Here is a 15,593-nt window from a genome sequence, read left to right as displayed (position 1 = left end):
AGGATGAAGTAAAGAAACTAGTCCTGAGAAAATGGCCCAGGTGAGGGATAAGAAACATCTCTGGACAGAAGTGGATGGAGGCAAGTTTGTAAAAGGTGTTTCAGATTTCAGAAGTTCAGAATTGGTGATGGACCAGTTGGATCCCAAATAAAGAAGACTAGTGATTCCAATTTCTCCCATTTCATCATGTATTAAATCTGGACGATGAAGACTCTTGGGAGTCCCTTGGACTGCAGAGATCAAACCAGTCAATCCTAAAGGAAATCAACCCTGTATATGCCATGGAAGGACTGATACTAAAGCGGAAGTGGCAGTACTTTGGCCACCTGATGTGAAGAGCCAGCTCATCGGAAAAGACCCTGATGCTGGGAAATATTAAAGGCAAAAGGAGAAGGGGTCAGTAGAGGATGAGATGGTTAGATAGCATCACCGATTCAATGGACACGAATTTGAGCAAACTCTGGGAGATCGTGGAGGACAGGGAAGCCTGGTGTGCTGCAGTCCATGGGGTTGCAAAGACTTGGACACGACACAACTTAGCGACTGAACAACCGCAACAGTAAACCAAAGCTTGTCTGAAGTTGCGGAGGACGCAACTCAGAAGAGAAGGACGGGGTGCGGGTCCCCTCCAGACACGACCCCTGCAGCCCCTTCCCTGCTCTCAGATATGAGTAAAGCCCCAGGGCTGGGCAAATGGGGTGGGGTGGGGGAAGCCAAAGGGCCAGCTGCCCCTGGCCTGGGGCGCTGGAAACGGTTCACCTGGCAACATGCAGGGCCAAAGTATTTCTTTTTAATATAAGACTCCCTCTCTGCGAAGGGGTTTTTTAATATATTCTGTTATGCTTTGAGATATTCCAAAGGGTTGGAGCAAGAATTGGGGAACAGAGAATGAGAGGTGATGTCTAGGGGTCCCCTCCTGCTTCCCGCAGGCACGCCCATCAGCTCCTCTGCTGCCTGGGCCGCTCTGCAGGGCCTGCCCCCACCTCCCAGAGCTCCCCCCACCAGCCCGCAGCCTGCACCTTGCACAGGGGGGCCCCGAAGACGCCCACCTGCCTCAGGAGCAGCACCTCTGATGACTGCACGCCTTCATCTGGTGTGCACGTGGCCGGCACGCTGCTTTGTAGGAAGAATCATTTCTCCCCGGAGAGGAATTCTCTGATCTGATTAAGCACGGGAGGGTGACAGTATCCATAATTAAGAGTAGTTAGATGCAAATTTGAGGAAATGTGTTTGAAAAACCTCTGGATTATGATCTCCACTTAATCAGTGACGGAGATTGAACGTGACGGTTTGCAGGCGCATTTCAGCTGCCGCGGCGACAGCCATGAAATTCTCTTTGTAGGTTAGACAGGTGGTCGTGACGGGTTCGGAACAGGTTCACGGGAGCCGCTCCCCAAGGGGCTTGTCTTGAAAGTGGCCCCACTTTACAGCTGCTCGCAGTCCTCATTGGCTGCCACCCCTGATGTGGTCCGCGTGCCTCCCAGTGGAGGGCAGAGAGAAAGCCCCTGGTTCAGTCCCAAGGCCTCACAGGTGACGCTTTCTTACCACTAGTCTCAGCCCAGCACAGCACCCACTGGAATCCATAAGGGGCCCTTGTCTGAGAGCCTTTTCCTCCACGAAGAAGTTTTTTAACTTGAACTATTAGCAGGGCTTCCCTGCTGGCTCAGCGGTAAAGAACCCACCTGCCAATTCAGGAGATGCAGGAGATGAGGGTTCGATCTTGTTGAGAAGATCCCCTGGAGAAGGAAACGGTAACTCACTCCAGTATTGTTGCCTGGAGAATCCCATGCACAGAGACGCCTGGCGGGCGATAGTCCACAGGGTCTCAGAGTCGGACACGACTGAGCGATTGAGCGTCAGCTTGTCAGGTATACCTAGGTCGCTTCCAAAAGTAGCACTGGAAACACGGATGCTATAAAATGAAAATGCATTTAAGCAAAGAGACCAGCCCTTGGGTGGGGTGGCCAGAGGCATGGTGGGGAGCCAGGACTGTGTCCCAAGGCTGCCGCCAGGCCAGCACTGACCGTGAGCTTCTGGGCAGCCCGGGGCAGGGACACGGGCAGACTGTGTGGCTCTCAGCCCGAGGAAGACAAGCAGAGGTCACAGAGGGCGCCAAGGGGGCACCTTCCCACAGGGAACCTGGAGGGCTCTCTGCAAGCTCTCACAGCGTAGGCTGGTCTACAAGACCACATTTACTCCTCGAACTAAGAAAGAAGGAAATGGTGCAAATGTGGTGCATGGGGGTGTAAGTTTGGGCTGCTACTGCACGACATCCTGACGTCAGCGAGGTGCCCTTTTTTCTGACCCCTCTGAGGTTTTTCCTGGAGATTCCACCAGATTTCTTAAGACCCCACAGAATCAGGAACCCAGAGAAACAGACCAGCCCAGCCCAGCCCTGCAAGCCCACTGGGGAGATGCTGGCCGCGGTCTCTCTGAATTCCAGGCCCCAGAATTGTAAGCCTGATAAAAGGGCTGTCACTTCACACCATTCAGTTGTGTTGGTTTGGTTTTCTGCACCAACAGCGAACCTGCCAGGTCATGGCGACGTCTCCCTATCCCCTTCCTGTTCCGTTTTCCCCCAACTCTGCAGCCGGGGGTTCACGTGGTCCCCAGCAGGAGGTGCCGCAGCAGATGAAGAAGGTGTGTTTTCTTTGATGCTCACTCCATCACCAGTGGGTCTTTGCTCCCCACCCCCTGAATCTAGGTAGGATGTCCCATTGCTGTGACCAGCAGAATACAATGGAAGGGACAAGCCCGGGACTTAAGAAACCTGAGGTTTCCACTTGCTGTTTCTTGGGATATCCCTTCAGCGGGAAAGCAGCTGCCAGATTAATGCCTGCCTACCCTTGGAGGAGTCCCTGTCAGCCTTGAGAGGCCGTGTGCAGAGACAGCCCTGTCAGCCAGCCCGCAGCCCAGGGCCATGTGCGACATTGCGACTCCGGCCACACCACATGGAGAAGAAGCAAAGCCACAAAATTAGGAGCCCGGAGGAGCAGACCCTGCCAGCCCCAGCCCTGAAAGCCCCTCAGCGAGACGCCGGCTGCAGTCTCTCTGAATTCTAGAACCACAGAATTGCAAGCCTAATAAAAGGTCTGTCACTTCGCACTATTAAATGTTGTTGGCTTTCTTTTTTGCACCGATAGCTAACCAGAAAAGTTGTACATCAAAATTTACATCCTTCCCCCTCCCCTCAAAAAAACATCTCCATCCCACTCGTAGATCTTCCATCCAGCTATCTCCCTTTGAGCTACCTGGAGCCACCCTCACCCCATGCCTTTGCTTTGTTTAGCATGGATAAGAAGAAAGCATGTACAGAGAGAGATGGAGAGGAGAGAGAAACAGAGGGAGACAGAGACCAAAAGAGTCAGTGAGAGATGAGATAGATGGGCATTGGGTGAATCAAGGGATACATCTGAGCATCAGTGCCTTAGTGATGTAGAAAATGGTACCCTATCTCAGGAGAGCCCACTTGTTCACTATGACATCTCATCACCCAGGGGAGACTTGACCTAACACAATATACACAACACAATGCTGGCTTATAGCTACAAAAAAAGGCTGGTGGGTTCAAAGAAACATTGTTTTTTTCCAAAAAACATTTGTTTTCTGCCACTTCTCTGGATTGGCAGCATCACCTGCATTCAGAAGAGGGTTTCTACACCCCAGACAGAGCATCGCACAGCTGAAACACCCTCATCTGACAGTGGAGAAGAAGCAGAGAGCCAGGGGAGGGGCCGGAAGTAGCGTGGATGCCCCAGTCACCGGCTGTCTGCATCAGCTTGTCCTGGGGATGCCGGTGCTGTAGACACCCCAAAGTTGAGGACCCTGTCTCCATGTGACAGCTGGCGCCATGGCTGAGAGTTTTCTGGATGGAAATAAAGATTTTATTTTTACTGGTGCATCAATTGCAAATAGTTTTATGTTCACTCTCGTCACACCGAGTAAACTTACAGAATGTGTTCAAGAGCTGGCACCGTCTGTTACACAGGGGGAAAAGCCACGCGATGTGTTATTAAACGTGGAGTCTCGGAACTCTGACGGGATGAGATTGTGACCGCCTTCATAAACCGTATGCATTCCTGGGGTTGTACCTGAGCCGCCGAGCCACGGACTGAGGGGCGGTTTGCTTCGGAGCAGAGCATGTTCCTCATGGAAATGCTTGGGCTCTGTGTGAACCGGCAGTGGAGAATGTCCGCGGAAAGCTGCAGTGAATCAAGCATACGAAGAGGCGGTGAGGCTGAGCTGCGCTGAGTAACAGGGCCGGGCGTCCCTGTGTCCCAGTCCGGGGCTGGCCTTGGGGGGCAGCACTATCTTCCCAACCCAGGGGAGCAGCAGCCCCACCTCACCCTTCCTGTCTGGAGTTCAGAGAGAGAAGAAAGGAAGCCATCAGGGTCCTGGGTCCCTTCGCTTTTGGATTTCCTTCTGAAGAGACCTTTTTTAAAAAGTCAAAACTGATCCTTCCACCTCCCTGACTAAAATCCTTCCCATTTTGTGAGCCCTTACGATGCCCTCCATTTTGCTCTCAGGGTGAAAACCACAATCCCTCGCTGAGCTGTGAGACGCCGCACACGCTCCTGGCTTCGGAGCAGACATCACCCCCTGGACCACACAGCATCCCGGCGGGAGGAGCACGGCCCTCAGCACAGCTGATTGCTGTTTGCAATGATCTGATTGCTGACTGCCTTCACCCACTCCACTCCTCACAATGTCTGATGCTCATGGTTTATCTCAGTGTCTGGCATGATACCTGGTCCCCAAACCCTTGCAAACAAATGACCCCGCTAGTCATTGTCAACGTTTGACCCCAAACCTAAGCTTGCTGGAGCAGGTCCCCACCAGACGCCCTGGGAAGGTGCTGGAAAGGCAGCGGGGCGACGTCCCTGCGTGAAGCTGCTCCTCTCTGCTCCGCCGGCACCTGGGTGTCGGAGCATCGTCACCGCAGGACCACAGCCGGCCGCCTCCATCGGGGCCCCTCTGGAGAAGCCAGCCTCCATCTCCTCCTTCCCCCCCGGCCCCGGGGCTCCAGGTGAGATATCAAAATGTGTCTGTCTCCACGGAGCACACACAGCACTCTTTGCTCTGGACCCGGAACAGATCTCGATACCTTGCTGCTGCCCGCGGCGTGCTCCGGCTTTGTTTCCCTTTATTTCTGTTTACGTGCAGCTGGACGGTCTGCCTCACCTCTGTTCACTGCGCTTTTCCACTGGAATGCGTTTGTGAGGGGAGAAAACGGGCTGGCTGTAAATCCATAGCTGAGTCTAAACCCTGGTTAGTTAAATCAAGTCCACGATTGTTTTCATAGGAGCCGCAGACTCGAAAAACAAGCCACTGAAAGTGACTCAGCATCTAGGGGTGGGAGGGAGGAAGCGAATGATGGAGGGGAGAGTGGGCTCCATGGGGTGTAAGGGGGAGCAGGGAGTATCTCTGTGGGGAACTAGGAATTCAGTCATCGTAGCCGAGGGAAGGTGTCCGGACGCAACAAGCCGGCTTTGAGCCCAGGGACGCGGGGCTTTCATCACAAAGGCCCCAGAGAGTCGAGGCATCTCCTGTTCATCTTCACCAATGGCCAGAAGTCATCCTCCCACAGTCGAGGCTCCCTCCGGGGTCAGGGGCCACAGCGAGAACCGAGGACGCCGGGCTGCCGGTCCTGTGGGCACCTGTCCTGCCACGTCTGCCGCACCGCAGGGAGCGCGCTGGGAAGAAAGGGTGGGAAGGCTCGGGTGGAGACGGAGCACGGGGTGGGGGGAGGAGGAAGGGGAGGAAGCTCTGGACCGCCCTGTATCCATCCCCCACCGGGGCACGCGTACAGCAAAGCCAGTTCAGAGGCGGGAAGAGCGTCTCCAAATTGTCCGCTGACCTGTATTTCCTGCGAGCTTTCTGGCTGATGAAAACCTGAGACAAACATCAGGCTGCAGGAGGAAACGCCGCACTCTCCGCCTCAGCCAGGCCCCTACTGGACATGTTGGTGCCGCCATCTATCAGAGGCCTGGCGCTTTTTATGAGAGGTAATACGGCATTGGCCTCTCACGTGGAGTCTTTATCTACCCTGAAGAGTGCACGCGGGCTTGTCCCGGCTCCTCTGCAATGGCCTCTCGGCTGTATGAGGGCGGCTGGAACCCAGCCCTCGGCATGCTGAACCACCTGAAAACATGGAAACGGCCCCGAGATCAAGAAGACTAAGGAAAAAAAAAAAGGATGTAAAGTCATTGAGGCTGAGGATATTAGAATCTTCAAGTGCCAGCCTGATTTGATATTTTGACAGATATTTGTTTCCGTGAAAAGTAATGAATTTCCCAAGGGAAACAGATTGGAAAATGATTAAATGGACACAGCACTTCAGAGTGTGGCTCCTGAGACAGCGTCCGCTGAATAATGAAGTTCTCTGCTGTGATGTTTGGTCCAGGCAGGAACCCCTCCAGACCCTTCAAGCCAATCACCGCGGGGGACGTCTCCCCCTGCCAGCAGCCCCTGGGGAGGCGTAATGAAAGACTTCTGCAATATCTGAGCCACAACCAAGAGAAGAGTGTGCTTGGGATTTCTCGGAGCAGGAGAAGTTTCCAATCTCTTCTTTATTGAATTGCGACTTCCGTATTGATCCGTGATGGTATCGCAGTCATCAGTAATCCACTACCCTCTATATAGCACTTTCTCAACGTTTCAGAGTTCCTGTCTTTTATGCTTCTGTAAGTGATAAAAGCAGAAACAGAATTTGCTCTGAACTGGAAGCTTCTCTTGGCTCAAATGAGACATTTTTTATAGGGTCTGTTCACCTGGGCCCCTATTGATAGGATGCTTCATCCATTTAGTCTGTAGAAGGTTGATCTAAAGGTTACATCACATTCTTTAAAAACTGAAACCTCATTAGACCATTTCCAGATCCATCCAGTTTTTCAGCTCTGGGCATCTTCTAGGGGCAAAAGCACATCTTCTCTTGAACTTCATTAACTTAGCCACTCTTGTGTCAGCAAGGTTCCGGACTGTGAGGCTCAATGTACTTCCTTCATGAAGTACCAGTGAGAGCCACGTCCACACCCGCCGGGGCCAGCGCTGCAGGACCGGCTGACATGTCAGCACTTCTGGTGGGTCTGAGCTGGCCCACACCAGGCCCTGTTAGCTCTGTGTGTGTGCGTGTGTGTGTGTGTGTGTGTGTGTGTGTGTGTGTGTGTGTGTTGTGGGATCTTAGTCCCCACTGGACCATCACGGAATTCCCCCTTTTACAGTCTGGTTAACAACTCGACCGTAAATTCTGCCTGATGAGCTGAACAGGCCACACAGTGTATGATAGACCACCCCAGGGACACAGAGAGAAGGGCCGGGGGCCGTGGTTTATGGACAGGGATGCGGCCACGCCAGGCCACCACTCACTGATGCTGCCAGAGTCCGACCAGGCAGGGTATGGGGGTTCTGGGTTTAGGCTGCTTGGCGTTCGGCTGTGCTTGGACAATCAAGTGTAGACAAGGCTTTGGTAATAAAATGACTACAATATATTTATTCCTTGGTTTAAAGGCAGAAGTCCCATTCACATACTTAAAGTAACAAATGTAGATTAAACTTTTCACATTTGTAGAATGTCCCTAAAAATCTGCCCCGGATTTTAGGAATTAACCAGCACTGTCATTAGAACAATATTTGAGAAAGAATGTCCCAACTCTGCTGGCCAGGACTTTCCACTCTGGGGTCCAAAGGCAGACTGGCTCCCCCCAACCTGCCAGGTGGGGGCTCCAGTTCTCAGCATCTGTCAGCACAGCCTCCTCATGGTCTCCAGGGTGCAGGCATGCGGGCTCCGTCACTTCAGTCATGCCCGACTGACCCCATGGACTGTAGTCTGCCAGGCCCCTCTGTCCATGGCATTCTCCAGGCAAGAATACTGGAGTGCGTTGCCATGCCCTCCTCTAGGGGATCTTCCCAACCCAGGGATCAAACCTGGATCCCATTACAGGGAGATTCTGTACCACTAAGCCCCCTGGGAAGCCCCAAGACTTCCCCCAAATGAAGACATTAATGGGTTGTCAAGAGAAACAGGCATTTGTCTTTTAAAAGATCTAACTTTTTAAAATGTATTAAAACTGAGATGCATATGGTTTATACACACATAAATATGTCTGCAATTTATGCCAAGGAAGCCAGGGAAAATGTCAACTATAAATTGAAATGTTTGGCTTTCAGTAAACAGAATATACAGCAGTGGATACGATCATAAAATGAGACCCAGGTCCGTACTGGCCATCACAAAGCATGGATGTAACACCACCAGCAGTGACTGACTTTACAAAACTGCACAAACGCTCCGGGTACACACTGGGCTTTTCCCCCCAGGGTCACGTAGGTCGTAAACGCCTCGTTGCGTGGGTTGGGGGGCGCCGCCCCAGAGGCAGTGACTGTCCTGGGCCTCGGGCCCTTCTCTAGCATCTAAGAGAAGGTCCAGCGTGTGCTTTGCACATTTGCGCCTACCCAGTAATTACAGGGGCTCCAAGTTTTAAAACATTTTATGAATCACTATTCTCTGAGTTCGTATAGTTTTCCTTAGATTGTGATATGAAGATGAGGTAAGCATGGGAGATGAAACATGGACGCTTAAAGGGAAGGTGGGACTGAGAGGCCATTTATTTCCACCCCTCCCTTCTTTGAGCATCTCAGAAGCACCTTGCTGGGTCCCGGGGGGTCCTGTCTCATGGTCTTTCCGCTCCGCTCGGCTGTGTCTCATTAAGAACACGGTGCTTTGATACACCCTACTATGTGAAGGGCCAGCCCAGGCGAAAGCTGGTTCCCACATCTCCTCCCCCTCCCTTCATAGCACAGAGCAGAAAATGGGCAACGATCACACCTCAATCTCAGTTGTGCCTTTTATTCTTTTATTAAAAAATATTTCTCATGCACCACGCATGTGCCTGATGTTTGCTGGCATGTTCTTCAGCTCCACAGAGCACAGGTCAGCAATGGGAGAATGGATGCATTCATTCTGCTGTCCTGTTACCAAAGATGAGTGGGTGATGACACCCAGGATTAAGGGGATGTGAGGACATCGGCAAGCTGCTTTATATACTGTCATAAAGAGTGAAGTGAGTCAGAGAAAAACGAATATCATCCATTAAAGAACATATGTGGCATCTAGAAAAACGGTATAGATGATCTTATCTGCAAAACAGAAATAGAGACCCAATATAGAGAACAAATGTATGGACGATCGGGGAGGGAAGGGGTGGGATGAGCTGGGAGACTGGGGGTGCCAGGCGTCCACTGACATGTGTAACACAGGTGATCGGTGACGGCCTGCATGCAGCGCAGGGGCCTCTACTCACGGCTCCGTGGAGACGTGAATGGGAAGGAGACCCGATCACGTACACACACCGCTGAGTCACTCTGCTGAGCGGCGGAAATTAGCGCAGTAGTATACAGCAACTGCGCCCCAATTTAAAAAAAAAGACATGGGCAAACTTGATAGGGAGAGTGAAACTTGAGCAAAATATTGCTGATGAGCAAATGGAAAGTATTTTAAACGGCTCGTGCTTTGGTCTAGCAATTTCACATCTAAGAATTTGTAACAAGTAAATAATTAGAAATACATTTGATAACTTGAATTCAAGGGTTTTAGGCACAATATATTTTGCATCAATGAAAAATATAAAAAGATCTGAATGTCAAGCCGTAAGAGGTATCTTAAGTAAATGCTGGTATGTCTCCATAATAGAATTCTATAAGCCATCAAAATCCTATTATATGAGAACACCGCTTGACACAAGAAAAATTCACAACGCATGAGTCTATAAATTACTTCTTTGGGGAATTCATATCGTTGTGACATTGAGTCTTCTTAGCCACACCTGTGGTATATTTCTCCATTTATTTGGGTCTTCTTTAATAACTTTTAAAATAAGTTTTTATTACTTTCCCTTATACATCTTTTTTAGGTTTATTGCTTGATATTTTTCAGGTAAACTCTAAGTGTTGGCGGCTGGTGTTAGAAATGCAATTCAATTCAGTAAATAAGAAAATAGTCACAGTGTTCTTGTTTGGTTTTTTTTGGTGATGATTTTCCTTTCCCATGAGCTTGTGCTCACATCTCTGCACCCTCCACAAAACAGCCTCTATGCCTGGGGGTGTTGGGGAGTCATATATGCACAGACTCTGTGTCTGGACCCCAGAGAGGACAGTGGCCATCTGTGGACAGCCAAGGGGAGACACCCACCTTGGAAAGTGAAGTGAGGGATTCAGACACGGGACGGCAGCCGCCCTGGAGGACGTGTGCATCACACTGCGAGAGAAGCTGCAGCTGACCCCAGGGTGGGCTTCCACCGGGACGGCCGGGATGGAAGGAAGACGTTCTCAGGGCGGGGCCTTCAGAGATGTTCACACGGCCAGTGTGCGAGATGACAGGGGAGACAGAGGTCACGCGTGGACCAGGAGACCTCAGCTTCTCTGAGCTACTCATCAGAAAACAGCTCTCCTTCTGGGGAGGAGCAGGCAGAGGAGGAGGAGAGAAACATGGCCCTCGCTGCTCCCTCTGAGGAGCGGTACCCAAGTTCATTCCCAAAACTGTGCTCCACCAAGGGGCTGACCTCAGAGCTTAGGCTTTCCTTCTCCTAACCCCCTGGCTTTACTCCCTAGTGGATGGTCAGCTGGGCAGTGGCTGTTCCTGGGCAGAAGGTGTATCGGTCAGCTCAGGCATCAGAACAAAATATCATAGGCCTGGAGGACTTAAGTGACAGACTCAGATATTTTTTACAGTTCTGGAGGCCAGGAAGTTCAAGGTCAAGGTCCCTGTAGATTCCATCCTTGGTGCGGCTCCCACACTGATGTGCACACAGCCACCTCTCACTCGGTCTCCACGTGAAAAAAACACAAATTCAGGAGTCTCTTCCTCTTCTTACGGGGGAACTAGCCCTATCCAGGGGGCTTCACCCTCGTGACTCATCAATACCTATTTTATCTCCCAGAGGCCCTGCCTCCTAGTTTGATCACTTTGTGTGTTAGGACTTCAACATGTAAATTAGGGGATGTGGAAAAGTGAAAGTGTTAGTTACTCAGTTGTATCCAACTCTCTGTGACCCCATGGACTGGAGCCCACCAGACTCCTCCATCCATGGGATTTTCCAGGCGAGAGTACTGGAGAGGGTTGCCTTTCTCTTCTCCAGGGGATCTTCCCAACCAAGGGATGGAACCCGGGTCTCCTGTGTTGCAGGCAAGGTGGGGGACACACAGACATTCAGTCCATAGCAGAAGGGGACCAGCACTGCATGTGGAGACCACCCACCCCACAGCCACATGTCCAGAGGACTTCCTGCTGGAGGACGGTCCACCTCTGCCTCCAGGAGCCTCTGGATATGGGAACAGGGTGCTCTATGAATGAGCTGCAAGTTCACACTTCACCCTGAGAACAAGCACACACGTCCCGTCTCATTTCTCACCTCAAATTATGCCCAGCACTGCCAACTCCTAGCTATTTAGCAGGTAGATAATGAGGCCTAGGGACAACACACAATGCCCCCAAAACATGCATCAATAATACAAAGAAATGGCATCAATTAGCACATTATTAATTTGCAAGTTCTCTTTCATTATGAAATTTAGAATGTTAAATCTCTTTCCCTGTGCAGATTACAGTCGGTGGAAATTCAACCCCAAAGCTGCCCCTTTTCCTCCTCGCTCTGCTCAGAGCACCCCATCTCCCTGCCAGGGGTGGGCTGCACTGGCTTTGGGGGACACCATAGGCTTCCATGATTCCTCCCAAGTTGAAGCCTTCTTTCCCATGAATTGGAGAGAAGATGATGGAATCCCTAGCGCCTTTGACAGCTGTCTTCCACAAATCTGAATCCAGACTAAACATAAAGATTAAACGCCCCTCCTCCTGGGAGGCCAGTGCTGGCCCTCCGTTCTTAATGAGACTGCCTTCCCAGCTGCGAGGCCGTGCTGACTCCCTGTGTACACGCTGGTCTAGGTTGTTGGGGGGGGTTATTCTTGAAAACTTGAAGAAATGTATCCCCAATTTGCTTAACGTTCTTCATCCCAACAAGATATAGCACTGTGCTAAAAGCCCTGCTTCTCCAGAGTTATCCGGGAAGTGAATTAGCCCTCAGTTTGGCTCCAGTCAAACTCATTTCTACTCTCACTGGGGGGCTTCCCAGGGGGCTCAGTGGTAAAGAACCCACCTCCCAGTGCAGGAGACATAGGAGATGAAGGCTTCACCCCTGAGTTGGGAAGATCCCCTGGAGGAGGAAATGGCAACCCACGCCAGGATTCTTGCCTGCAGAATCTCATGGACAGAGGAGCCGGGCAGGGCTACAGTCCCTAGCATCACAAAGAGTCAGACACGACTGAGCACACACACTGTTCTAATTATTGACTGTTTATTGATTACTTTCACTGATATTGCCCTGCATTTTATCTGGCAACTGTGCACCAATGCCACCTACTCAGTGCCCCAGATCCTCAGCTTACCCCCAGTCTCCATCCTTCCGGGTGAGGTCGTGCTCCCCTGAGTTCCTTCAAGGCTGGCAGGAGCCCCCTGCCTTCCCTTTATGCCAGTGAGTGACTCCCTTCCTACCTGCGCTGGCCTCGGGACAGGTGGACGGTGTGTGTCGGGGTGGATGATGCCAGAAGACTGAGGAGCTTGGTGCTGGTGGAGCCACTTCATCTGCTTCACTGCTCTTGGGCCTCATTTATTTTCTGTCCAGGAAAGCATTTCCCAGATGGAAACATGCATTTGTCTCATTGTCCGAAGAGCTATTCACTCTCCCAGGAAAGCGCCTTCTCTGAGCTGAGGGCCCTGGACGTGCTCCTCGGTGTCAGCTCCTGGTGTCACAGAAGGAAACCAATCACACTGACAGTCTCATCACGGCTTTGTAACAACCCTGTGAACGCGCCTTCCTTTTTGCAACGATGATTGAATCTCCCGGACTCTATTTCTTGCTTACACGGAAGTTTTCTTCTGCCCATCAGTTCTTCACTCATCCCAGATGGTCTCATCAATATTACAGGATTACAAAAAAGACCATGAGCCCTGGGCCCCGGGGAAACCACAGCACTACTTAGCCAACCTTGTAAAATGATTTTTTTTCCTCGATGTTGAGCAAAAAGACACAGCTTTATCTTCAATAATAATAATGCTATTTCAGAATTTTTTAAAGCTTCCTTCTTTGTGTGTGTGGGTCTCTGACATGAGAGGACATCAGAGTTACAAATTAACTCAATATGTTCTTAAATTAAAGATTGTGAATAACTACATCTGAATCCCAGTTGAACTTTTCATGTCAACCAAGCGGCTTACATCAAAGTGGAAAAGGGCTTGTTGCTCCTCGCAATGAACTGTTGCTTTTTGCCTCCAAGCGCAACCACTCGGAGGCTGCAGACACTTTAGTTACCACGATGGCGCCGTCTGCTTTACCTTGCTTTTCTGGGAAAAGCAGTGAGTGAGAGAAAACCTGGGTCTGTGAGAGGGACTCGGGCCCGATAGGGAAGCCCTCTGCTTTTTACTTCTCCATGCCTCTCAGTACTTCGAATAGTTGAGGGTCTGCTCGGTGCCAGGTGGGGACCAAGAGTGAACAGGAAAGGTGTGGCTTCTGCTGTCTCGACATTTACGTGATGTCCCTGCATGCACCCTCGAGGAGGTCCTCCCGACCACAAGGGAGTGGTCACCCAGAAGGTGCGCTCACCGTGCACACCAACTCAGCACAGGTAGTTTGGGGTTGTTCATTTGTTGGCTTTTTTCCCAGATTATTTTAAGTTCCTCTAGTAATCGATACAGTCCTGTTTCAGCAAAGCCAATTTTAACAGAAAAGGCTCTGGTCTCATCATTAGCTCTTTCTCACTGGCAGGCACAATAATTTTGCTGACTCAGAGTCTCTCTGATGGAACAACATGTGGTGGGAAGGTGGCCATGGTGTTTAGAGTGCTTTCTGCCCTGCAGTCATCAGGTAGGGCAGAGGAGGACACGGTCCCACCAGCCAGCAGCCAGCAGCCTCCACACGGGACAGGCCCTGGCAAGAATCACTGGACCGGGGACCAGCCATGCCAGCCAGACTGCCCACCGCAGTCAGCTCACCACAACAGAAAGATCCACAGGCCCGGGCAGAGAGCACCCCACGATGTGTATCTCTGCTGACCAAGAGGGCGTGCACTACTGGGCCCCACAGGATGTTTCCTACCTGAGACCACTTCTCCAGGATCAGGAAATATAACCAACATATCAAATACATAGAAATTAAAATAGCAGATTAGGCAACATGAGGTGACAGAGAAATAGGTTCCAAACAAAGGCCTCAAAAGAAGAATTAAATGAAGAAATAGAGATAAGCCATGCATCAGATAAAGAGTTCAAGGCAATGATCATAAAGATGCTCAAAGAAGTCAGAAGAATGGATGAACAGAGTGAGAAGTTAGAAGATTTTTAAGTTTATGTTTAGAACATATAAACAACCAAACACAGATGAAGAACACAATAACTGAAATAAAAAGTACAGTAGAAGGAGTCAACAGGAGATTCAGTGATGGAGAGGAATGGACCAGTGAACTGTAATACAGAGTGGGGCAGATTACTCAAACAGAATGAAAAAGAATTTTAAAAGTGAGGACAAAAAGATAAACAAAAGTTAGGGCAGTTTAAGAGACTGCTTAGACACTATCAAATGTATTCACATTTCCATTATAGGGGTTTCAGAAGGTGAAAAGAGAAAGGGATAGAGAACATTATTTGAAGACATAATGAAAACTGAACTGAAAACTTGCCTGACCTGGGAAAGGAAGCAGGATTCACAGAGAGTCCCAAATAAGATCAACCCAAGGAGGACCACACCATGACACACTGTAATCAAGATTAAAAGATTAAAGACAAAGAGAGAGTATTAAAAGCAATAAGAGAAAAGCAACTAGTCACAAATGAGGGAATTCCTATAAGGCTCTCAGCTGACTTTGCAGCAGAGACTCTGCAGGCCAGAAGGGAGTGACACCATATATTTAAAGGGATGAAATGGAAAACCTACAAACAAAAGAAATCTACCCACCAACATTATTATTCAGATTTGATGGAGAAATTTAAAATTTTAAGGACAAACAAGGAGCTAAAACTGATCCTGAAGTTCAAATACTTTGGCTCTCTGATGCGAAGAGCCAGCTCATTGAAAAACACCCTGATGTTGGGAAGGATTGAAAGCAGGAGAAGGGGGCAACAGAAGGTGAGATGATAGGATGGCATCGCTGGTTCAATGGACATGAACTTGGGCAAACTCGGGAAGATGGTGAGGGACAGGGAAGCCTGGTGTGCTGCAGTATACGGGGTCGCAAAGAGTCAGACACAACTTGGTGACTGAACAACAAGGAGCTAAAAGACGTTAGCACCACCAACCCAGTTCTACAAAAAATGCTAAAGGGACTTCATTAAACAGAATAGAAAAGACAGCAGCTAGAAACGTGAAAACTACAAAAGGAAAAGTCTCAATAGTAAAGGCAAATACACTGTAAATGTAGTAGATCAACCACTTATAAAGCTGGTAGGAACTAGATAAGGGATTTATACCCAAAATATACAAAGGACTCATACACTCCAACATGGAAAAAACCCAAACAACCCAATTAAACCCAATTAAATGGGCAGAGGATCT

Source organism: Dama dama, chromosome 15 (assembly GCF_033118175.1).
Source record: "Dama dama isolate Ldn47 chromosome 15, ASM3311817v1, whole genome shotgun sequence".
In the NCBI taxonomy this organism is placed as follows: Eukaryota; Metazoa; Chordata; class Mammalia; order Artiodactyla; family Cervidae; genus Dama; species Dama dama.
This window is presented reverse-complemented; position numbering follows the sequence as displayed.